This window comes from Zalophus californianus, chromosome X, assembly GCF_009762305.2.
Source record: "Zalophus californianus isolate mZalCal1 chromosome X, mZalCal1.pri.v2, whole genome shotgun sequence".
NCBI classification, from domain to species: Eukaryota; Metazoa; Chordata; class Mammalia; order Carnivora; family Otariidae; genus Zalophus; species Zalophus californianus.
In genome coordinates, this window is record NC_045612.1 from 80,916,208 (window position 1) to 80,942,684 (window position 26,477).

Sequence of the window (26,477 nt, forward strand, 5' to 3'; positions counted from 1 at the left end):
CACAAAAATAGACTCAAAATGGATGAAAGACCTCAATGTGAGACAGGAATCAATCAAAATCCTTGAGGAGAAAACTTCTTTGACCTCGGCCACAGCAACTTCTTCCTAGACACATCGCCAAAGACAAGGGGAAGAAAGGCAAACATGAACTATTGGGACTTCGTAAGATAAAAGCTTTTGCACAGCATAGGAAACAATCAAATAACCACAAGGCAGCCAACAGACTGGGAGAAGATATTGCAAATGACATATCAGAAAAAGGGCTAGTATGCAAAATCCATAAACAACTTATCAGACTCAACAGCCAGAGAACAAATAATCCAATCAAGAAATGGGCAGAAGACATCAACAGACATTTCTGCAAAGGAGACATCCATATGGTCAACAGACACATAAAAAAGTGCTTAACATCACTCTGTCTCAGGGAAATACAAATAAAAACCACAATAAGATACCACCTCACACCAGAATGCCTAAAATTAACAAGTCAGGAAATGACAGATGTTGGCAAGGATGCAGAGAAAGGGGAACCCTCCTACACTTTTGGTGGGAATGCAAGCTGGTATACCACTCTGGAAAACAGTATGGAGGTTCCTCAAAAAGTTGAAAATAGAACTACCCTACGACCCAGCAATTGCACTACTGGGCATTTACCCTAAAGATAAAAATGTAGTAATCTGAAGGGGCACGTGCACCCCAATATTTATAGCAGCAATGTCCACAATTGCCAAACTATAGAAAGAGCCCAGATGTCCAATGACAGATGAATGGTTAAAAAAGTGGTATATATATACAATGGATTATTATACAGCCATCAGAAAAATGAAATCTTGGCATTTGCAGTGACATGGATGGAACTAGAGGGTATTATGCTAAGTGAAATAAGTCAATCAGAGAAAGACAATTATCATATGATCTCACTGATATGTGGAATTTTAGAAACAAGGCAATCTGGGTGCCCCCTTTGTGGTTGGGGTGCCTGGGTGGCTCAGTCATTAAGCATCTGCCTTTTGCTCATTCCGGGGTCCTGGGATTGAGCCCCACATTGGGCTCCCTGCTCAGAGGGGAGCCTGCTTCTTCCTCTTCCTCTTCCTCTGCCCCTCCCACCCCACTCGTGCTCTCTTCTTCCCACTCTATCCTAGATAAATAAATAAAATCTTTTAAAATATAAGTTCTTCTTCCACATCACTGGAATTGAAGTGATGTTATGGTTTTTAATGGGCATACTACATATAAAAGCATTACCAGGGTGTGCTCACTATCCCTGAATATGTCTCCAAGATAGGGAGTCAATGAGTACTAATTTTTGCTTTTAATTAAGTTCTCCAAATAGGCAGCACATACTTTCACTACTATTGTGAATATAGCTGTTAAATTCACATTCTTGGTCACCATGGATCAGCAAAGCCATATTCCAAGCACCATTAAGGCCTTTCATTATTGGAATTCACATGTTTTTTTAACTAATATTTGTTCGACACATACTATTTGCTATGACAGAGCTAGCAAGAGAAATCAGATATGCTTTTTAAAAAAAATATTTTTATTTATTTGAGAGAGAGAAAGAGAGAGAGAGAGAGCATGAGCAGATGCTTAACTGACTGAGCCATCCAGCTGCCCCAAGAAATCAGATATTCTTACACAAGGAGGAATAAAAGCTAATGAATCCCAGAGGGGAGGAAATAGGAAGAAGTAGCATCATGGGCAAACACCCTGTAGCAAAAGGGATTATATATGCTCACAAACACAAAATGCTAGAGAGATTGGAAGAAAGTGAGTGAGAGTAGTGCAAATTCAGGATGGAGATAGAGAAAGGAGTCAGACTATTCGGGAGTTTATAGAGGTCCTAAAAAATTTTGTTTTGGGTAAACCAAAGAGCTACTAAATATTTTATGCAGAGGTGCAACATAATCCGATATGAATTGTATAGAGATCTTATTGGAGGGAGCTATGTTAGGAGTGTGGTGCAGGATTTCAGCAATAAAGAATTACAGCTTAGAACAGATAGGGACAGAGAAGTTGCAGAGAAGTAGACTAATTTTAGAGATTCTTAGGAGGTGTTATCAATAGAAGTTGGCAATGAATTAAATATCAGAAGTGAGGGAGAAGGAAATATCTAGATGATTCTTAGAATTCTAACTTGAGTACTAGATGAATAGTGATGTCATTCAATGAGGAACAATGTTTAGGGAGGGAAAATTATGAGTTTGGTTTTGGATGTGTTGAGTTTGAGGTGCCTTTTAGGCAATTTAAGTAAGTAATTGTGTATGTGGTTTTCTGAGGACCTGTATACTCACTGTGGAGGACCTAAACCTTACAGAGCACCAATTGCTTCTGTAGACCTGTCTTGACCTATTTATATAAAACCACTTTTCAGAGCTGTTATTTGGGCCTCTTTTCTAGCAGCATTTTAGTCTTAAGGGAGACTTGTTTAGTTTGGAGGCATTTTTTTTTCCTTTTGTCAAAACAACTTTCCTGAATACTCCAACCAACTCTTACTGAATTAACTAGCCATCTCTAAAATAGTGAGGATTTTTTCATTTAACACAAATATTACTAATGTAATGGTGGTAGTGTTAAGTTGTAAGTTGCATTCCCTTTATAAGAACAATAAGAACAGTTATTAGACATTTATATGTGATACATCTTATTTTATAGACTCTGGAGATTAAAAATTAATTAAGATCTACTAACTATCTGCAGGAGACTCCTAGTCTAATGATCAACTTGGCCACCTACCTCTGTCCTATAGCATATAATGTATCAATCGTTATATTTCTAAGTTGAAAGATGACTGACATATGTTGAGCACTTACTATGTGTCAAATATAAAACTAGTATTTGAGATGTATTTGTGTATAGTATAAGGTAGTAAAGAGTGAAAACTCTGGAGTTAGGCTGCCTGGGTTAATCCTGGCTCTGTGACTTTGGGTACATTATTCAGCTTCTCTATGCCTCAATTTCTTCCTTTGAAAATGAGACTAATAGTACTACCTATGTACATTAGGTTGCTAGGGCTGCCACAACAAAGTACCACAACTAGTTGTGTTAAATGATGTAAATTTATTGTCTCACAGCTCTGAAGCCTAGAAGTCCAAAATCGAGATGTCAGCGAGGTTGGTTCCTTCTGAATGCTGTAAAGGAAGGATCTATTCCCAGTGCCTCTTCTTGGCTTATAGATGGCTATCTTCTACCTATGTCTCTTTACATCATCTTCCCTTTATTCATGTTTCTATGTCCAAATTTCCCCTTTTTCTAAAGATGCTAGTCATATTGGATTATGGTTCACCCTAATGACCTCATCTTTTTTTTTAAATTTTATTTTTAAGTAATCTCTACACCCAAGGTGGGGCTCAAACTTACAATCCTGAGATCAAGAGTTGCATGCTCTACCAACTGAGCCAGAGAGGCACCTCCTAACAACCTCATCTTAGCTAATGACATCTGCTAGGACCTTACTTCCAAATAAGGTCACATTCTCAGATAATGGGGGTTAGGACTTCAACATATGAAGAATTGGGAAATACAATTCAGCTAATAATACTGTGTCATATGATTGTTGTGAAGATTACAAGAATTAATCTAAAAAGCATTTAAAGCAATTTCTGGCACATTACACACACTTAATGAATGTTTAACTATTAATTGGCTTGTATTTCATTTAACCTTTATGGCAGTGACCCATGTAAAATAGGTCATTGTAAAGGATAATACTGAGAATCAAGTTCTTACAGATAGTTATTTGTAGATACAGCATTTCAACCTAGTTCTACTGATCCCAAAGTTGATGCATGTTTCACTATACCATGAGTCATCATCAGGTGACTAGGTCGTTGTGTGAAGCTGACTGCCACAGAAATATTTTAAGGTACGTTCATTGACTTTGTACCTCTGTGCCAGGATCTCATAATCTATGGGACTCTGATTAGCAACAGCAATTGGTCTTATATACCCTTTATCAATCTAATATAACACTACCTCCATTCTACCCAGGCTAACAACAGTAGCATTGACAATAAAGGGCCTCCCAAAACAATGTGGGAGGAAACTAAGGTTCTCAAAATTCTATCTGCCTCTATTTTCTTTCATAGATACTAGAACAGTCCATTTATTGGATTATTGGACCGTGTCAGCATTGTTTATGCTCTCACTCTGCAAGGATGGATACTTTGCTCTTTTCTTATATGCACAGATATTTGCAAATGGAATATTAAAGGTCTTGGAAATAAGAGGGAAATTGTTGACATACTTCTATGGTTCCTTATAAATCCCCCCAAATTCTGAATTTTTGGCGTTTGATAGGACATCCCCCAGCATCAATGGTCGATGCAACTTGGCTCCATGTTATTTCACTTGATAAATTATATAATTCATATATCATATGTAAGTTTAGCAAAACTGAAATTTTTGAGGAATGAGTTAGATCCAGCCTCATTTAGGCTACTGGGTTTTTTAGGAGACTACATTTAGAAGCCTACAAAAGTTTTACCTAAAACTGTGGAAACACAAACATTGTCAAGTGATTTATGAATTTTACCACATTTTTCATTCCCTATTAGGACATGGCTGTGTTCACAAAATATCTTAGGATGACCTTTCAAATTGATGAAATCTCACCTGACAGAAAAATATGTGAAGATATATCCCACATCATGACTATCTTGTAGTATGCGCTATGAAAATCCAGCATTAGAAATAAGAGAATATGGGGCCTAAGTCATTGATACACTTTGTTTGCTCACTTATTTATTTTCTTTTAAAGATTTTATTTATTTGTTTGAGAGGGAGATAGTGAGAGAGGGAGCACAAGCAGGGGAGAGAGGTAGAAGCAGGCTCCCCGACGTGGGGCTCGATCCCAGGATCTTGGGACCATGACCTGAGCTGAAGGCAGATGCTTAACTGACTGAGCCACCCAGGTGCCCCTGGTTGTTCATTTAAAGTCTGATAAATAATGTGTATTTGATTTTACCTAAAAACTTCCACATGTACGAAAGAGGTATTATACTTAAGAATATGGGTTCCAATACACAAAAATAAATTCAAAATGGATGAAAGACCTAAATGTGAGACAGAAGACCATAAAAATACTAGAGGAGAACACAGGAAGTAACCTCTTTGACATTAGTCATAGCAACTTCTTACTAGTTATATCTCCTGAGGCAAGGGAAACAAAAGCAAAAACAAACTATTAGGACTTCATCAAGATAAAAAATCTGCACAGTGAAGGAAATGATCAACAAAACTGAAAGGCAACATATGGAATGGGAGAAGATATTTGCAAATAACATATCTGATAAGGGGTTGGTATCCAACATATATAAAGAACTTAAAGAACTCAACACCCAAAACACAAATAATCTAATTTAAAAATGGGTAGAAGACATGAATAGACATTTTCCAAAGAAGACATACAGATGGCCAACAGACACAGAAAAGATGCTCAACATCACGCATCATCAGGAAAATAAAAATTGAAACCACACTAAGATATCACCTCGCATCTGTCAGAATGGCTAAAATTAACACAGGAAATAACAGATGTTGTCATGGATGTGGAGAAAAAGGAACACTCTTACACTGTTGATGGGAATGCAAACTGATGCAGCTACTCTGGATAACAGGATGGAGGTTCCTCAAACCGTTATAAAGAGAACTACTCTATGATCCAGCAATTGCACTACTAGGTATTCACCAAAAGTACAAAAAAATGTTGATTTGAAGGGACAGATGCACCCCAATGCTTATAGCAGTATTATCAACAATAGCCTAATTATGGAAAGAGCCCGAATATCCATCAACTGCTGAATGGATAAAGAAGAAGTGGTATATACATACAATGGAATATTTCTCAGCCATCAAAAAGAATGAAATCTTGCCTTTTGCAATGATGTGGATGTAGCTAGAGTGTATTATGCTGAGCGAAATAAGTAAGAGAAAGCCAAATACCATACGATTTCACTCATATGTGGAATTTAAGAAACAAAACAGATGAACATATGGGATGGGGAAAAAGAGAGAGAGAGAAATCAGAAAACAGACTCAACTATAGAGAACAAACTGGTGATTACTGGAGGGGAGGTGGGTGGGTGGATGGGTTAAATAGGTGATGGGTATTAAGGAGGGTACATTGTGATGAGCAATGAATGTTGTATGTATGTGATGAATCACTAAATTCTATACCTGAACCTAACATTACACTGTATGTTAACTAACTGGAATTTAAAAACTTGAAAAAAAAAAAAGGATATGGGTCCAAAATCAGGATTGTCTATACTGAAATACTACCCCTCTTACTTTCAGTGTGGCCTTGGGTAAGTCATGTAATATCCCTGTGCTTAGGTTTTATTGTTGTGTTTGGTTTGATTTGGTTTGGTTAGGTGAATGGGAATGGAGATAGTACCCAACTCATAAAATTACTGTGAAAAATAAATGAAATTATAGTAGAAAATATTCAGCAAAATATCTGTTTGGTAAGTTCTCAATTAGTGTTACCAACTATTTCTTTTAATTTTTATTGTTGAAGTATAGTTGACAAACAATGTTATACTAGTTTCAGGTGTAAAAGAAAATGATTTGACAATTCCATAAGTTATTCAGTGCTTACCATAATAAATGTACTCACCATTTGTCACCATACATTATTGGAAAGTTACTGACTTTTTCTCTATACTGAACTTTTTATATCCATTACTTACTTATTATTTATTTAAAATATTTTATTTATTTATTTTAGAGAGACGGAGAACACAATCAGGGAGGAGAGGGAGAAGCAGGCTCCCTGTTGAGCAGGGAGCCCCATGTGGGCTTGATCCCAGGACCCTAGGATCATGATTTGAGCTGCAGGCAGACACTTAACCAACTGAGCCACCCACCCAGGTGCCCCATGATTTATTTATTTTATAGCTAGAAGTGTGAACCTGAAAGGTGTGAGGTGATACTTAATTGTAGTTTTGATTTGTATTTCATCTGGTTGTCTTCTTTGAAAAATGTTCATATCTTCTGCCCATTTTTAATTGGATTATTGTTTTTAAGATTGTTAGTTTCTTAAGATTTATTCTTTCATTTGAGAGAGAGGAAGAGAACGAGAGAGGGGAGGGGCAGAGGCAGAGGGAGAGACAGAATGTAAAGCAGATTCTGCCCGAAGCATAGAGCCTGACACTGGGCTCAATCCTGGGACCCAGCGATCATAACCTGAGCCAAGATCAAGAGTCAGATGCTTAACCAACTGAGAAACCAGGTGCCCCCAGATATTGGATTTTATAAGTTGTTTATATATTTTGGATACTAACTCTTTTTTAAAAATTTTTATTTAAATTTGATTTAGTTATGATAGAGTGTATTATTAGTTTCAGGGTTAGAATTTAGTGATTCATCAGTTGCATATAATATACAGTGTTTATGACATCAAGTGCCCTCCTTAATTCCCATCAGCTAATTACCCCATGCCCCCCCACCTCCCTTCCATCAACCCTTGGTCTGTTTCCTATAGTTCAACATGTCTTATGGTTTGCCTCTCTCTTTGTTTTCATCTTATTTAATTTTTCCTTCCCTTCCCCTATGTTCATCTGTTCTGTTTCTTAATTCCACATATGAGTGAAATCATATGGTATTTGTCTTTCACTGACTGACTTATTTCCCTTAGCATAATACCCTCTAGTTCCATCCACATCACTGCAAATGGCAAGATTTCATTCTTTTTTATGGCTGAGTAATATTCCACTACATATATACTTATAAATACAACCTATTCTTTACCAATTCATCTGTCGATGGAAAACTGGGCTTGTTCCATAGTTTGGCTATTGTGGACATTGTTGCTATAAACACTGGGGTGCATGTGAACTTTCAAATCACTATTTGTATCCTTTGGATAAATACTTATTAGTGCAATTCTTGGGTCATAAGAGAATTCTATTCGAACTTTTTGAGGAACCTCCATCCTGCTTTCCAGAGTGGCTGCACCAGTTTACATTCCCACCAACAGTGTAAGAGGGTTCCCTTTTCTCCACATCCTCACCAATATCTGTTGTTTCCTGACAATTTAGCTATTCTGATCGGTGTGAAGTGGTATCTCATTGTGGTTTTGATTTGTATTTCCCTGATGCTGAGTGATGTTCAGCAATTTTTCATGAGTTTGATAGACATTTGTATATCTTTGGAGAAATATTTGTTCATGTTTTCTTTAAAAATATATATATTTTAAAGATTTTGTTTATTTATTTAATTGACAGAGAGAGAGAGATAGCGAGAGAGGGAACACAAGCAGGAGGAGTAGGAGAGGGAGAAGCAGGCTTCCTGCTGAGCAGGGAGCCCGATGCGAGGCTCGATCCCAGGGCCCTGGGATCATGACCCGAGCTGAAGGCAGTCGCTTGACCAACTGAGCAACCCAGGTGCCCCTTTATTCATGTTTTCTGCCCATTTCTTTTTTTCCTTTTTCTTTAAATGTATTATGTTATGTTAGTCACCATACAATACATAATTACTTTTTGATGTGGTGATCCACGATCCATTGTTTTTGTATAACACCCAGTGCTCCATGCAGTATGTGCCTCCTTAATACCCATCACCAAGCTAACCAACCACCCCCCCCAAAACCCTGTTTCTCAGAGTCCATAGTCTCTCACGGTTCATCACTCCCTCCGATTTCCCCACCCTTCATTTTTCCCTTCCTTATCCTAATGTCCTCCATGCTATTCCTTATGTTCCACAGATAAGTGAAACCATATGATAATTGACTTTCTCTGCTTGACTTATTTCACTTAGCATAATCTTCTCCAACCCCATCCATGTTGATGCAAAAGTTGGGTATTCATCCTTTCTGATGGCTGGGTAATATTCCATTGTATACATGGACCACATCTTCTTTATCCATTCATCTGTTGAAGGGCATCTTGGCTCTTTCCACAGTTTGGCTATTGCGGACATTGCTGCTATGAACATTGGGGTGCATATGGCCCTTCTTTCACTACAACTGTGTCTTTGGGGTAAATACCCAGGAGTGCAATTGCTGGGTCATAGGGTAGCTCTACTTTTAAATTTTTGAGGACCTCCACACTGTTTTCCAAAGTGGCTATACCAATTGCATTCCCATCAACAGTGTAAAAGGGTTCCCCTTTCTCCACAACCTCTTCAACGTTTGCTGTTTATTTCCCTGTTCGTTTTTGCCATTCTAACTGGTGTAAGGTGGTATCTCAATGGGGTTTTGATTTGAATTTCCCTGATGGCTAATGATGATGAACATTTTTTCATGTGTCTCTTAGCCATTTGTATGTCTTCTTCAGAGACGTGTCTTTTCATATCTTCTACCCATTTTTTGACTTGAGTATTTGTTTTTTGGGTGTTGAGTTTGAGAAATTCTTTATAGATCTTGGATACCAATGCTTTATGTGTAGTGTCATTTGCAAATATCTTCTCCCATTCTGTGGGTTGCCTCTTTGCATTGTTGACTGTTTCTCTTGCTGTGCAGAAGTTCTTTATCTTGATAAAATCCCAAAAGTTCATTTTTGCTTTTGTTTCACTAACCTTTGGAGATGTATCTTGAAATAAGTTGCTGTGGGCGATGTCAAAGAGGCTACTGCCTATGTTCTCCTCTAGGATTCTGATGGATTCCTGTCTCAAATTGAGGTCTTTTACCCATTTTGAGTTTACCTTTGTGTATGGTGTTAGAGAATGATCAAGTTTCATTCTTCTGCATGTGGCTGTCCAATTTTCCCAGCACCATTTATTGAAGAGACTGTCTTTATTCCATTAAATGTTTTTCCCTGCTCTGTCAAAGATTATTTGACCATAGAGCTGAGGGTCCATATCTGGGTTCTCTATTCTGATCCATTGGTCTATATGACTGTTTTTGTGCCAGTACCATGCTGTCTTGGTGATCACAGCTTTGTAATATAGCTTGAAGTCGGGCAACGTGATGCCCCCAGCTTTGTTTTTCTTTTTCAACATTTCCTTGGTGGTTCAGGGTCTTTTCTGATTCTATACACATTTTAGGATTGTTTGTTCCTGCACTTTGAAAAATGTCATTGGAATTTTGATCGGGATGGCAGTGAAGATATAGATTGCTCTGGGTAGCATAGACATTTTAACAATGTTTATTCTTCAGATCCATGAGCATGGAATATTTTTCCATCTTTTTGTGTCTTCTTCAATTCCTTTCATGAGTGTTCTGTAGTTCCTAGAGTATAGATCCTTTACCTCTTTGGTTAGGTTTATTCTGAGGTATCTTAGGGTTTTTGGTGCTAATGTAAATGGAATCACTTCTCTCATTTCTTTTTTTTAATAAAGATTTATTTATTTGAGACAGTGAGAATGAGAGAGAGTACATGAGAGGGGGGAGGGTCAGAGGGAGAAGCAGGCTCCCCGCGGAGCAGGGAGCTTGATGCGGGACTCCATCCAGGGACTCCGGGATCATGACCTGAGTCAAAGGCAGTCGCTTAACCAACTGAGCCACCCAGGCGCCCCACTTCTCTAATTTCTCTTTCTACAGTTGCATTACTAGTGTATAAGAAAGCAACTGATTTCTGTGCATTGATTTTGTATCCTGCCACATTACTGAATTGCTGTATGAGATCTAGTAATTTGGGGGTGGAGTCTTTCGGGTTTTCCACATAAAGTATCATGTCATCTGTGAAAAGAGAGAGTTTGACTTCTTCTTTGCCAATTTGAATACTTTTTATTTCTTTTTGTTGTCTGATTGCTTTTGCTAGGACTTCTAGGACTATGTTGAACAATAATGGCGAGAGTGGGCATCCTTGACGTGTTCCTGATCTTCAGGGAAAGGCTCTCAGGTTTTCCCCATTGAGGAAGATATTGGCTGTGGGTTTTTCATAGATGGATTTTATGAACTTGAGGAATGTTCCCTCTATCCCTATACTCCGAAGAGTTTTAATCAGGAAAGGATGTTGTATTTTGTCAAATGCTTCTTCTGCATCAATTGAGAGGACCATATGTTTCTTCTCCCTCCTCTTATTAATGTGTTCTATCACATTGATTGATTTGGGAATGTTGAACCACCCTTGTATCCTGGGGATAAATCCCACTTGGTTGTGGGGGATGATCCTTTTAATGTATTGTTGGATCCTAGTAGCTGGGATTTTGTTGAGGATTTTGGAATTCACATTCATCAGGGATATTGGTCTGAAATTCTCCTTTTTGATGGGGTCTTTGCCTGGTTTGTGGATTAAGGTAATGCTGGCCTCATAGAATGAGTCTGGAAGTTTTCCTTCTATTTCTATTTTTTGAAACAGCTTCAGTAGAATAGGTATTATTTCTTCTTTGAATGTTTGGTAGAATTCCCCAGGGAATCCATCCGGCCCTGGACTCTTGTTTTTTCGGAGGTTTTGATCGCTGCTTCAATCTCGTTACTGGTTATTTGCCTATTCAGGTTGTCAATTTCTTCCTGTTTCAGTCTTGGCAGCTTATAGGTTTCCAGGAAGGCCTCCATTTCATCCAGATTTCTTAAGTTTATTGGCATATAGTCGTTGATAATAATTTCTAATAATTGTTTCTATTTCCTTGGTGTTCGTTGTGATCTCTCCCCTTTCACTCATCATTTTATTAACTTGGGTCCTTTTTTCTTTTGGATAAGTCTGGCCTGTGGTTTATCAATCTTATAAATTCATTCAAAGAACCAACTTCTGGTTTTGTTGATCTGATCTACTGTGTTTCTGGTTTCTAATTCACTGATTTCTGCTCTAATCTTAACAATTTCTCTTCTAATGCGTGGCTTAGGCATCGTTTGTTGCTTTTTGTCTAGTTCTTTAAGATGTACAGTTAGTTGGTGAATTCGGGATTTTTCTATTTTTTTTGAGTAGGCTTGGATGGCTCTGTATTTCCCCCTTAGGACCGCCTTTGCAGTATCCCATAGGTTTTGGACAGATGTGTTTTCATTCTCATTGATTTCCATGAATTGTTTAAGTTCTTCTTTGATATCCTGGTTAACCCAAACATTCTTGAGCAGAGTGGTCTTTAGCTTCCAAGGGTTTGAGTTTCTGCCAAAATTTTTCTTGTGATTGAGTTCCAGTTTTAAAGCTGTTTGGTCTGAGAATATGCAGGGAATAATCTCAATCTTTTGGTATGTTGAGATCTGATTCGTGACCCAGTATGTGGTCTATTCTGGAGAAAGTTGCATGTGCGCTCCAGAAGAATGTGTATTCTGTTGTTTTAGGGTGGAATGTTCTGTAAATATCTATGAGGTCGATCTGGTCCAGTGTGTCATTCAAAGTTCTTGTTTCCTTGTTGATTTTTTGCTTAGATGATCTGTCCATTGCTGAGAGTGGAGTATTGAGGTCTCCTACATTTAACGTATTGTTATCAATATGACTCTTTATTTTGGTGAGCAGTTGGCTTATGTAGATGGCTGCTCCCATGTTGGGGGCATAGATATTTACAATTGTTAGATCTTCTTGTTGGATAGACCCTTTAAGGATGATATAGTATCCTTCTGTGTTTCTAACTACAGAATTTAGTTTAAAATCTCATTTGTCTGATATAACAATGGCTACCCCAGCTTTCTTTTGAGATCTGCTGCCATGGAAGATGGATCTGTATCCTTTCACTTTCAGTCGGATGTATCTTTAAGTTCAAAATGAATCTCTTGTGGAGAGCATATGGATGGGTCCTGTCTTTTTATCTAATCTGCAACGCTGTGCCATTTTTGAGAGTTTTTAGGCCATTCACATTGAGAGTGATTATTGAAAGATATGAAGTAATTGTCATCCTGTTGCCTGTGAAGATGTTGTTTTTATAGATTGTCCCTGTAAATTCCTGTTGTATATCACTCTTGGGGTCTTTCTCCTTTTATAGAACCCCCCCCCTTAATATTTCCTGCAGGGCCAGCTTAGTGGTCACATATTCTTTCAGTTTCTGCCAGTACTGGAGGCTCTGCCTCTCTCCATCCATACTAAATGACCGCCTTGCTGGATAAAGTATTCTTGGCTGTATGTTCTTTTCGTTTAGTATCCTGAATATGTCTTGCTAGGCCTTTCTGGCTTGCCAGGTCTCTGTGGATAGGTCTGACGTTATTCTGATATTCCTCCCTCTGTACATAAGGAATCTTTTCCCCCTAACTGCCCTTAAGATGGTTTCCTTGGTTCTAAGATTTGCGAGTTTTACTATTACATGCCTGGGTGTTGGCCTGTTTTCCTTGATCTTGGGAGGGGTCCTCTCTGCCTCTAGGCCACGAATGTTTGTTTTATTCCCCAGATTAGGGAAGTTCTCAGCTATGATTCGATTAAATATATCTTCTAGTCCTCTTTCTCTCTCCACTCCCTCTGGGATTCCAATAATTCTGACATTGGAACTCTTCATGGTGTCACTTATTTCTCTGATTCTATTTTCATGGATTCTCAGTTGTTTTTCCCTGGCCTCCTCTTTTCCCTTTTTATCTATTAAATGGTCTTCCAGGTCACTGATTCGTTCTTCTGCCTCACTTACCCTAACTGTTAAATTATCTAGATTAGATTGGGTCTCATTGATAGCATTTTTCAGTTCTGCCAATTCAGATTTCATTTCTCTCCTAGAGATTCTATGTTGCCATTAATTGATTTCTCCATTCTAGTTATTGTCTTCACAATTGCTAGCCTGAATTCCATCTCTGACATTTTGGTTATATCTGCATCGATTTGTAAATCTGCTGCATAAGTCATAATCTTGAGTCTTTTCTATTTTGGGGGTTCCTCCTCCTAGTCATTCTGTGGATGGTTGGTTGAGGGAATGTATAGAGTTCAAATTATTGACCAGAACCTAAGCAAGATGCACCTGTTTTCTAGGGACCTTAGGGTTGCTGGCCTCTTGTTTTCCCAGCCTGTCTTCTGGGGGAGGGGCTTGCTGCACTATTACTCAGGCAATGCTGTTTGTACAGAGTTACCCTGACCCCCTCTGGTGGGGGATGGGTTTAGTGGGTACCAGGTTTTTGGGGTTTTTGTTCTCTGGTGGCTTTCCCTGGTGGCTTTCCATGTCTCTTCTGAGAGTCAGAGCAGAAGATACCATTTCCAACCCTCTGCCTCAGAGCAGGGAGATTGCAGTCTGTTCTTCGGTGAGCTCTCCAGGCCACACCATCTCCATTTCTGTCTGTGGTGCTATAAACCACAGTGTCCTTGGTGTGCGCACCTCTGCAGTGCCCCCAGTCCTGTCTCCAGGTCAGAGCATGTCTCTGCCCTTTGTGCTTCTAAAACCGCCAGCCTCTCCCAGTTTGCATTGGTGACGCTGCTGTTCCAGGTTTCCGTCCTGGGGGGCTGCCCTAAAGTCCTTTCCCCACCGCTACCAGTCGCGAGTCTGTACCCATCCCCAGCACGGGAGGCTGTCACTCCCTGGCTGTGTAGGATCCCCATGGCCAGTCTCCCTCCCGCTGTCGTTTATCCTCCGATATCTGCCTGTGTAATCATGGCTCCCCGCTTCATACCTCGAAGCCAATGGTCTGTGATATTCTGTTTGTAGGGATCCAGATCTTCTTACATCTCAAGCTGATTTTATGGGTGTTTAGAGTGGTCTGGTAGATATCCAGGCTACTGCCCATTTCTTGACTGGATTTTTTGTTTTTTTGATGTTGAGTTTCATAAGTTCTTTATGAATTTTTGGTACTAACCCTTTATCTGATATGTCATTTGTGAATATCTTCTCCTATTTTGTAGGTTGCCTTTTAGTTTTCTTGACTGTTTCCTGTGCTGTGCAAAAGCTTTTTATCTTGATGAAATCCCAATAGTTGATTTTCGCTTTTGTTTCCCTTGCCTCTGGAGCAAGAAGTTGCTATGGCCGAGGTCAAAAGTTTGCTGACGTACGTTCTGCTCTAGGATTTTGATGGATTCCTGTTTCACATTTAGGGCTTTCATTCTTTTTGAGTTCATTTTTGTGTATGGTGTAAGAAAGTGGTCTCATTTCATTCTTCTGCCTGTGGCTGTCCATTTTTCCCAATACCATTTGTTGAAGAGACTTTTTCCATTGGATGTTCTTTCCTGCTTTTTGGAAGATGAGTTGACCCACAGATTTGAGGGTCCTTTTCTGGGTTCTCTATTCTGTTCCATTGACCTCTCTGTTTTTGTGCCAGTACCATACTATCTTGATGATTACAGTTTTGTAATACAGCTTGAAGTCCAGAATTGTAATGTCTCCAGGTTTGGTTCTCTTTTTCAACATTCCCTTGGCTATTTGGGGTCTTTTCTGGTTCCATATAAATTTTAGAATCGTTGGTTTCAGCTCTGTGAAAAATGCTGATGATATTTTGTTAGGGATTGCATTGAATGTGTAGATAGCTTTGGGTGTCATAGACAATCTTATTAATTCTTTCAAAGAACCAGCTCCTAGTTTCATTGAGCTGTTCTTCTGTTGTTGTTCTTTTTTTCTGTATCATTGATTTCTGCCCTAATATTTATTATTTCTATTTTGTTTTCTTTTCCACCTCTTTTAGGTGTAAGTTTAGGTTGTATATTTGGGACTTTTCTTGCTTCTTAAGGAAGGCATGTATTGCTATGTTCTTCCTGCTTAAGACCACCTTTGCTGTATCCCAAAGATTCTGAAATATGGTGTTTTCATTTCCATTTGCTTCTATATATTTTTAAAATTCTTTATTTTCCTGGTTGAACCATTTATTCTTTAGTAGGATACTCTTTAACCTCCATGTATTTGTGGTCCTTCTGAACATCTTGTGCTTGACTTCTTGTGCATTGTGGTCTGAAAATATGCATGGTATGATCTCAATCTTTTTGTATTGGTTCAGACCTGATTTGCAACCCAGTATGTGATCTATTCTGGAGAATGTCTCATGTACATCAAAAAGAATGTGTATTCTGAAGCTTTAGGATGAAATTCTTTGAATATATCTGTGAAGTCCATCTGGCCCAATGTGTCATTCAAAGCCCTGTTTCAATGTTGATCTTATGTTTAAATGATCTGTTCATTGCTGTGAGTGGGGTGTAAAATTCCCCTATTATTATTGTACTATTGTACAATGAGTTCATTTAAGTTTGTTATTAATTTATTATATATTTGGCTGCTCCTATGTTAGGGGCATAAATATTTACAATTGTTAGATCTTCTCATTGGATAAACCCCTTTCCTATGATATAGTGTCCTTCTTTATCTCTTATTACAGTATTTGGTTTAACATCTATTTTGTCTGGCATAAGGAAGGCTACTCTAGCTTTCTTTGGCTATCATTAGCATGATAATTGGTTTTCCATCCCTTCACTTTCAATCTGGTGGTGTCTTTGGGTCTAAAATTAGTCTCTTGTGACTAGCATATCAATGGGTCTTATTTTTTTTAATCCATTCTGATACTCTATGTCTGGATTGTAGCATTTAGTCCATTTGCATTCAGAGTAATTTTTGAAAGATATGAACTTAGTGCCATTGTATTACCTGTAAAACCATTTTTCTTGTAGGTTCCTTTCTGTTCTTTGTTACTTTTGGACTCTTTCTCTGCTCAAAGTATCCCCCTTAATATATCTTGCAGGATTTGTTTAGTGTTCACAAATTCCTTTAGTTTTTGCTCCTTCTTGGAAACTATTTATCTCTCCTTTTATTCCGAATGACATCCTTGTTGGATAGAGTGTTCTGGGCTGCCTATTTTCCCACTTAGCATGTTGAATATGTCATGCCAGTCCTTTCTGGCCTGACAGGTCTCTGTGGACAGGTCTGCTGCCAGCCTTATGTCCACACTTGTAGGTTAAGGACCTCTTGTTCTGAGCAGCTTTCAGGATTTTTGCTTTGTGTTTATAATTTACAAGTTTCAATATAATATGTCAAGATGTTTATTTATTTTTGTTGATTTTGATGGGGCTTCTCTGTACCTCCTGGGTTTGAATGCCTGTTTCCTTCCCCGGATTAGGGAAGTTCTCAGCTATAATTTGTTCAGATAAACCTTCTGCCCCTTTCTCCTGCTCCTCATCTTCTGGGACTCCTATAATAATGATATTTTGCTTTATGGAATTGCTGAGTTTCCTCAATTTATCTTCATGATCTAATAGTTTTCTTCCCCTTTTTTTTCAGCTTTTTTATTTTTCCTCATTTTATCTTCTATGTCACTGCTCGCTCTTCTGCCTCATTCATCCTCATTTTTATGGCCTCCTCTTGGGACTGAATCTCGGTAATAACATGTAATTTTGCCCTGACCAATTTTTTTTATCTCTACAATAAAGGATACTCTAGTGTCTTATATGTTTTTTTTTCAAACCCACCTTGTATTTTTATAATCGTAGTTTTCAATTTTGGTCCAGACATCCTACTCATATCTGTATTGATTAAATCCCTGGTATTACTACCTCCTGTTGTTTCTTTTGGGGTGAATGTCTCTGTCTTGTCATTTTGTCCAGAAAAGAAGAAAAAAAGAGAAAAAACAAGAAAACCAAAACAACAATAAGAACAACAACAGAAAAAAAACAAAACAACTAGTTCCTCTTAGTGCTTTGATCTACTTAAAAGAAACTAGATTCCAAAATAAGAAATAAATAAAAACATATATATGTATATGTATATGCGTATATATGTGTACATATACACATATTTAATAAACTAAAATATGAAAGGAAACAAATATATATATATGTGTGAAACAGAACACCACAACAACCACTGGTGCATGTTCATTGAGACTCTGAGATCTCTGAGGAAACTCGAGATTGCATGGTTAAAAATAACCCAAAAGGATCAGAGTGAAATGCCCTTGGGATGTGTGTGGTCTGTTCTAAAGTAGGCAGCAGAAGATGTTTTGTAGATAGGAAGCCAGCTGTAAACAGCACACTGTGCATTCCCTTCTTTGTTCTCTTATCCTGTGTCAAGGTCCGAGTACAATGGTGTTTACAATTAATTGTTCACAACCAGTTACAGATTTCTTTATTCCTTCTCCACTCGCACTGCTTCACTTAACTAACCCTGTGTATGTGGAAGAATGAGCCTTACTAAGACCCTGCTGTAAATCATTATAGATCTATATCATTGTAGAAGGTATATTAGATTATGGAAAATAAACCTCGGTGCCTTGGGCTGTTTGCTTGAGCTCCCCTGTGCTTTGCTATACTGTCGTCTCTTTTTCTCAGTTCCTTCACCACCCCAGGTCCCCGACTCTCTGAGGTCGACAAGTGATGCCCGAACAAGGACCTGAAGCCCCCGTCGAGGAGTGATCAGCCAGCAATAGGAACCCTACAGAAGGTGGTAAGTAGGAAAGTTTATTACAGGGTTATGGGGCAATCAAATTCGAAAGCATCAGGTTTTGATGCATTAATACATCATTTTCTTAAAGAATATGGAGCTAAAGTTACTAAGCAGCACATAGAAAAATGTTTGGAAACAGTAGTTGAATATAATCCTTGGTTTCCAAAAGAAAGCTTCTTAGTTGAGGAGACTTGGGTCCGAGTGAAAAATAATGTCTTGAAGGCTATGAAACAGGGTGAAATGATTCCCCTTGATTTCTGGCCCATTTGGGCTTTAGTACGAGTGGTGATCAATACTATGGAAACTGGGGATAAGTTATCCCTGGCTGAGGTTGCTAAAGAAACTACCAACTCTTTACATACATATGAATTAGACGATGAGACTTTAGAAAAGGCTAAGACTGAAAGTAAAAAATTTTCACACCTTCACAGTCCTGCTGTCACCCACAGCCCCTCCTCTTTTAAGAGAGGACCCCACCGAAGATGATCAACCTCCCTCCACAGTAGATTTATTTCCTCTTAAACGATCCTCCCTAGCTCTCTCACCTCTCGAAAAGGAACTCCACAGCAAGGGGCTAATGATCTTTTATGGCTTTCCCCATAGACCAAACACAAGCTGCTGGTCCCACCTATGAGGGATTAGATTTAAATGCTTTAGGGAACTAAAGAAGGCTTGCCACTCATATGGACCCACAGGCCCTTACACTATAGAGATTTTGATAGCTTGGGCAAATTCTGGGGAGTGGATCCCTCATGTTTGGCATATGGTTGCATGGGCTTGCCTTAAGCCACAGGATTTATTACAATGGAAAATGTGGTTATTGGATGCCACCTATATGAAAGCCTGGGCGAATCAGGCTAACCCAGCCATGCACCATATTTCTTTTGAAATGCCCACTGGCTCTGGCCCCTTTTTAGATGTTTGAGAGCTGTTGGTCAACACTCCACCTGCAGCCACAGCGCAGGTATCTGAAATCGCCCTCACAGGTTGGGGAAAGCTAACCCTTTCAGGGGAAGTGGGGCAAAATTATATAAAAATCGTGCAAGGCCCTACAGAAGCATATACTGATTTTATTTCTTGGCTTGAAATGGCTATTGACCATCAAGTCGATAATAAACCTGCTAAAGAGCACTTGCTAAGACAGCTTGCTTTTGAAAATGCTAATGAGGATGGCCAAGCGGCCATCCGGCCACATAGAGAAACAGGAAACATTCTCGATTATCTTTGTCTATGTAGAAATATTGGCACTCTTACACATCAAGCTCAGATAGCCTCCCTTCAGCTCATGGCCCTACAAAAAAAAAAAAAAGGATATAAAATGTGGAAAAATAGGACATGTCAAGAAGGAATGCCGTAAAGCCTCCCAACCTAGAGCCAATTCTCCTTTTAATAATGTCCCTAGCCTCTGCCCTCGCTGTGGGAAAGGAAAACATTGGCCCAAGGAATGCGAATCCAAATTTGACAGGCAAGGTAACCCACCCCTGTTAAGGTCAGGAAACGGGATGCGGGGCCCTCCCAGGCCCCAAACAACAACGGGGGCTTCAATATGTCACCTCTCTAGCAGCAACTTCCTGCTGTACACATAAATCCTCTGTGTTATCACTCAGTTCCGCCACCCAGGGAAATGCCACAGTAGATTTAACCACTCCTTTTACAGGAAGTCTTCACCCTGGTCTCAGGCCTCAAAAAATACCCACGGGTTATTTCGGACCTTTACCAAGAGGAACCGTGGGTCTTGTGCTAGGAAGATCTAACTTAAATCTTAAAGGAATCCAGGTGATGATTGGAGTAATAGATTCTGACTATGAGGGAGAAATAATGGTGGTTGCACAGACTCATGTTCCTTGGACCTTTAAGGGAGGTGATAGAATTGCCCAGTTATTATCATTGCCCTATGTACAAATTGGTCAGTCCCAACAGATCAGATGAGGAGGATTCGGTAGTACTGATCCTTTCATGGTTAAATGGGCTTCATTATTGACTCAGACTGATCGTCCTTCTGTGACTCTTAAAATAAGAGTCTAGTAGACTCTTTCTCAGGTCTAGTAGACTCTGGAGCCAATATTTCAGTAATAGCCTCCCAGCATTGACCTAATACCTGGCCCACGCAAGCAACCTCTAGTTCAGTAGAAGGAATAGGTTTTGTGATGGCAGAAGAAATTCAACAAAGTAGTGTGCCACTTAAATGTGAGGGACCAGGGCACCTGGGTGGCTCAGTTGGTTAAGCAACGGCCTTCGGCTCAGGTCATGATCCTGGAGTCCCGGGATTGAGTCCCACATCGGGCTCCCTGCTCAGCAGGGAGTCTGCTTCTCCCTCTGACCCTCTTCCCTCTCGTGCTCTCTGTCTCTCATTCTCTCTCTCTCAAATAAATAAATAAATAAATCTTTTAAAAAAATGTGAGGGACCAGACAGATTAGAAGGAGTTATCCAGGTTTTCATCTTAAGTACCCCCATTAATCTTTGGGGAAGGGATCTCTTGCAACAATGGGGAGCCAAGCTAATCATCCCCCCAAGTCAACCAGCTAATCAAATCATGACAAAAATGGGCTATAAGCCAGGACAGGACTTAGGCAGACAATATCAAGGAATAAAGGAGCCTATCATTGCCCAAGGACAAACTCAAGGGCTGGACTGGGTTACCCTTTTTTCTACGGGCCATTGAGGAAAAGAGGCCTGCCCCTATTAAAATAACATGGAAAACTTCTTCCCCGGTTTGGACTCCTCAAGGTCTCCTTCTGATAGAAAAATTGTAGGCCTTGGAGCAAGTTGTTCAAGAACAATTTCAGGCAGGACATATAGAGCCTTCGCAATCTCCTTGGAACTCTCCTGTTTTTGTTATCAGAAAGAAATCAGGTAAGTGGAGGCTCTTAATAGACCTTCAGAATGTTAATCCTGTCATGGAGCCTCTGAGTGCCTTGCAGCCTAGGTTACCCACTCCTACAGCCATTCCCAAACAATGGCCATTGATAATAATAGATCTTAAGGATTGTTTCTATACCATAGCCATTCACCCTGAGGATAAGGAGAAATTTGCTTTTTCTATTCCCAGCACTAACAATAAGGAACCAGTGAGACCATATCAATGGACAGTTTTGCCACAAGGTATGACTTATTCTCCTACCATGTGTCAGTATTATGTTGGCCAGGTCCTCAGACCTGTAAGAGATCATTATCCTCAATCCTATATCATTCATTATATGGATGATATTTTGCTGGTGTCACAAACTGAAACCGAATTACAAAATGTGTATCAGGCCACTTCCCAACAATTGACTTCTGCCGGTCTCATAATAGCCCCGGAGAAAATCCAAACAACTACTCCGGCTTCTTATCTAGGCACTGTGGTAGATAGAACCACCGTGAAACCTCAAACAATGCAAATTCGTAGGGATACCCTCCTTACACTTAACGATTTCCAAAAACCCCTAGGAGACATTAACTGGATTCACCCTCTCCTAGGGATTCCAACTTATAAATTACAAAATTTATTTAACACTTTACAAGGTGATTCTACTATCTAGTCCTCGCACTCTATCCTCAGAGGCAGAGGCTGAATTGCAGTTTGTTGAGGAGCGATTAAAAACTGCCTTTGCTAACAGGTATGATGATTCTCTACCCCTGCTTCTTCTTATTTTCCCTACCCCTCATTCTCCGACTGGTGTCATAGCACAAAAAGACAAACCTCTCGAATGAGTGACTTTACATACAAAAACTTCTGGAACTGTGACTCCATATCTATCTCTTGTCTCTTCACTCATTCTCCAAGGACAAATGTGCTCTATTCAGATTCTTGGTTTTGACCCAGCGCTTATTGTTTTACCTATCTCTTCTAGATCTTTTAAGGAAGTTTTCCCCTTCTCTACTGACCTGCAAATATCTCTTGCTGATTACACTGCATGCATAGGTTGCCACTATCCATCAGGTAAATTCTGGGACTTCCTAAAGCGCACTGCCTGCGTTATAAATCACGTAGTTTGTAATGCCCCAGTCCCCTCAGCTCCTACATACTTTATTGATGGCTCTTCCTCCGGGCGCGCCAGAGTCTGGGGCCCTGCTATTCAGCGCTCCATAAAAACCCCTTACACTTCTGCTCAACAGGTCGAACTTGCAGCTTTATTGTTCTTATTGCAGAATGTTCATTATCCTATAAATATCGTATCTGATTCTGCTTATGTAGCTGGCATTGTTGCGCCTTTGGAAACAGCTCTTATTTCCACAACTCATTCTATCATTAACCCTTTGCTTCAGGAATTGCAATTAGAAATTCAATCTCACAGGGCACCTGGGTGGCTCAGTTGTTAAGCATCTGCCTTCGGCTCAGGTCATGATCCCAGAGTCCTGGGATTGAGCCCCACATCAGGCTCCCTTCTCCATGGGAAGCCTGCTTCTCCCTCTCCCACTCCCCCTGCTTGTGTTCCCTCTCTCACTGTGTCTTTCTCTGTCAAATAAGTAAAATCTTAAAAAAAAAAGAAATTCAATTTCGAACTCACCCTTTGTTCATTACTCATCCACTCTCATTCTAATCTCCCTGGACCTCTTACACAGGGAAATCAGTCTGCTGATTTATTGGCTACTCCTATTTTTGAAACTCCACAAGCAGAACATACACATCTTCATACCAACGCCAAATGCCTTCGTTCACACTATAAAATACCCTTGCACTCTGCCAGGCAAATAGTCTCTTCCTGTCTTATTTGTCAACCTTTACATTTAACTGAGCATCTGGCAGGCATCTATCCCAGAGGCACAGCTCCTGACTCTATTTGGCAAATGGACATTACTTGTTTTCCCCCTTTTGAACGCCTTTCATATATTCATGTCACAAAAGACACCTTATCAGGGGTTCTTCATGCTACTCCTTTGACAGGGGAAATGGCTGGGCATGTCATTTCTCATTTGCTTGAATGTTTTGCTATTATGGGGTTACCTACTTGTATCAAGACAGACAATGGCCCAGCATATACTAGCAAAAAAGTACGAGAATTCCTTGCAGAATGGCAAATACAGCATATCACAGGTATTCCTTATAATCCTCAAGAACAGGCTGTAGTAGAAAGGGTGCATGCCACCATTAAAAAACAACTCTGTAAAACTATGTCTAAAAAGAAAGGGGGAATCTCCCCCCGCCCCGGTATGTCATGGCACAAACCTTATTTATTTTAAATTTTTTTAAATCTACCCCAAGGAGAACCATATACTAGAGCGGACAAACATTTCTTGCCAGCCTCAATCTCAACTCAGGATGCACCTATGTGAATAAAAAATGAGGAAAATAATTGGTTGTCTGGGAAATTAATTACCTGAGGCCCTGGTTATGCTTGTGTCTTTCCAGATGGATCCAGTCGAGCAATTTGGATACCTCTTCAGAAAGTCCCGCCCAGGACCGGTGATAAAGACAACAGAAGAGGTCTCTCAGGCGCTGCAGGGATTGACTACCCAGCCCCCTGTCTGAGAGATGGCAACACTCTCCTTGAAGAGACCTCAAAAACGAAAATTGCCCCTGACAACACCTCCAACTTGGGGGCAACTGAAGACCCTCACTCAGAAGGTGGAATGAGTCCTGGAGATGACCAGATCTACCAAAACCCCTGAACATTTGTTCCTGGCTATGTTAGCGGTGGTGACATGAGCCTCTGTGGTAGGTAAAAAACATGCCTACTGGGCATATGTACCCCATCCTCCCTTGTTACATCTAGTCGAATGGACAGAATATGGACCTGCTGTTTTTACAAATGATTCTACTCATCTCCCAGCACCTACATCCTCTGTACCCTCAAAAAATGAATGAATGCCCAAAACCTCCATCATAGAGTGCTTACAGCAGTGGCTGTTTTGAAGAAAGAAAGGGGGAGCTGTGGGAAACAGAATGCCACAACAACCACTGGTGCATGTTCATTGAGACTCCAAGATCTCTGAGAATACTCGAGATTGCATGGTTAAAAATAACCCAAAGGATCAGAGTGAAATGCCCTTGGGATGTGTGTGGTCTGTTCTAAAGTAGGCAGCAGAAGATGTTTTGTAGATAGGAAGCCAGCTGTAAACAGCACACTGTGCATTCCCTTCTTTGTTCTCTTATCCTTTGTCAAGGTCCGAGTACAATGGTGTTTACAATTAACTGATCACAGCCAGTTACAGATTTCTTTATTCCTTCTCCACACGCACTGCTTCACTTAACTAACCCTGTGTACGTGGAAGAATGTGCCCTACTAAGCCCCTGCTGTAAATCATTATAGATCTATATCATTGTAGAAGGTATATTAGATTATGGAAAATAAACCTCGGTGCCTCGGGCTGTTTGCTTGGGGTCCCCTGTGCTTCACTATACTGTCGTCTCTTTTTCTCAGTTCCTTCACCACCCCAGGTCCCCGACTCTCTGAGGTCGACATATATAAAGTATATATAAAAATGATTGAAAAAATAAGAAAGCTACTGAAAAAATAATACTAAACAGTACATAAAAAATATACAAAGAATGTTATATACAGTTTTCCACAAGCGTTGAAACTTTGCAGCCTTCTATGCCCTGTTAACTTGGTGAGAGTGAGGTAAGGTTTGGTGCAGGACAAGATGGCAGAGGAGTAGGGGACCTGGATTGAATTGGTCCCCTGAATTTAGCTGGATATCTGCCAGCCCATTCTGAACACCCACAAAAACAGCCTGAGATGTAGGAATATATATCTGGATCTCCACAAGCAGAAAATCCATTGTTTTGAGGTATGAAGGATGGAGTTGTGATTCGGTGGGCAGATATTGGAGGATAAAAAAAGGGGGAGGCAGGCGCCATAGCTGGCTACTGGAAAGTGATATAGCACCAGAGCACAAATCATCCTGCATTGGGGGGCCAGTGATAACTTGCAGAGTAGTAGCAGTGGGTCAGGAGGGCCCTGATAATACTGCTCAAATAGGATCCAGGAGCTGAGGGCATGCTAGTGCAGACCCAAGGCCAGCCACTCGCTGTGGACCCAGGACCACTCACAGTTTTAGAAGGACAAAGGGCACAGACAAGCGGGGGCCTGAGTTGACCACTGAGAGGGTCGCTGGGGGTGTGCACTGCCTGTGGGTGGCTGCGGTTCTCAGTGGCACTTACAGAAAGGGAGACTGTGTATTCTGGAGAGTTCAGTGAAGAGCAGACTGTGATTTCTCTGCCCTGGAGCAGAGGTCTGGGTGTGGACATTTTCCTTTACTCTGACCCCTGAAAAGGTGTGAAAATCCTCCAGAGAACAAAAGCCCCCAAAAATGGTTTCCATAGAGCGCAACCCCTGATTAGGGGGCAAGGCAACTCCGCCCAAGCAGGGTTGCCTGAAAAACAGCACAGCAGGCCCCTCCCCAAGAAGACAACCTGGAAGAACAAAAGAACAACAACCCTAGGGTCCCCATAAAACCGTAAAACCCCAACACCAGGGGAAAATAGTATGTTGAGCTCCAGGTGTTGTCTCAGGTCTTGTGTATTTCTAAGATACAACTTTTTTTCTTTTTTTTCTTTTTATTCTTTCTCATGTTTCTTCTTTGTTTTTTTTTTCTTTTTACCTTTTCCACATTTCAACTAGATGTTTAATACAACATATTTCATAGTAGTTTTTTAACTTATACTTTTTCACACTTATATATATTTTTATAGATATAAGCTTCAATGCAGTCCTTTTTACCCTATTCAATACTACCTTTATATATGTACCAGTTTTATTTCCCCTGTAACACTGAGAAGTAGTGTCCTCTAACAAAGAGAACAAAATACACCTAGGAAGTACTGAAACACCCTACCTTGCCCACACAGAGAGATTATATACCCCCTCCTCTCATCCCTCCTTTAAAAAATTTTTAATCTTTAATTGTTTTTAATTTTTTGATTTCATAAATTTTACTCTTGTGTTTCATTTTGGCTTAGCTTTTTCAATAGTGGTTTCCAAACGCTCTGGATTTTCCAAGGTGCATCTTGCCTGGATTGTGGTTGATATTTTGGACTCTGTACATTCCCTCAACCACCCCTCAACAGAATGACTAGGAGGAGGAATTCCAAAGAAAGAAAATAACCAGAGACAATGGCCACTCCTGCAGACAGAATAGATATGGATATAAGCAAGATGTCAGAGACAGACTTCAGGGTAACAGTTATGAAGTCAACAGCTAGGCTTGAGAAAACCATTAGTGGCAATATAGAATCTCTAAGGGCAAAAATGAGAGCCAATCAGGCTTAACTTAAAAATGCTATGAATGAGATGCAGTCTAAACTGGATACTCTAACAGCTAGGGTAAATGAGGCAGAAGAATGAATTAGTGATCTAGAAAATAAACTGATAGAAAGGAAGGAAGTCAAGGAGGCCTGGGATGAACA

The 26,477-nt window shown here is 39.9% G+C and overlaps 1 long non-coding RNA gene across 1 annotated transcript; it reads left to right on the forward strand.

Moving 5' to 3' along the window:
• Positions 1–17,768: 17,768 nt before the first annotated feature.
• Positions 17,769–24,455, forward strand: LOC113931245. The gene is made up of 3 exons (XR_003522708.2): positions 17,769–17,937; positions 18,030–18,144; positions 23,478–24,455. It is a non-coding gene; the product is annotated as an uncharacterized LOC113931245 (long non-coding RNA).
• The last annotated feature ends 2,022 nt before the right edge of the window (positions 24,456–26,477 follow it).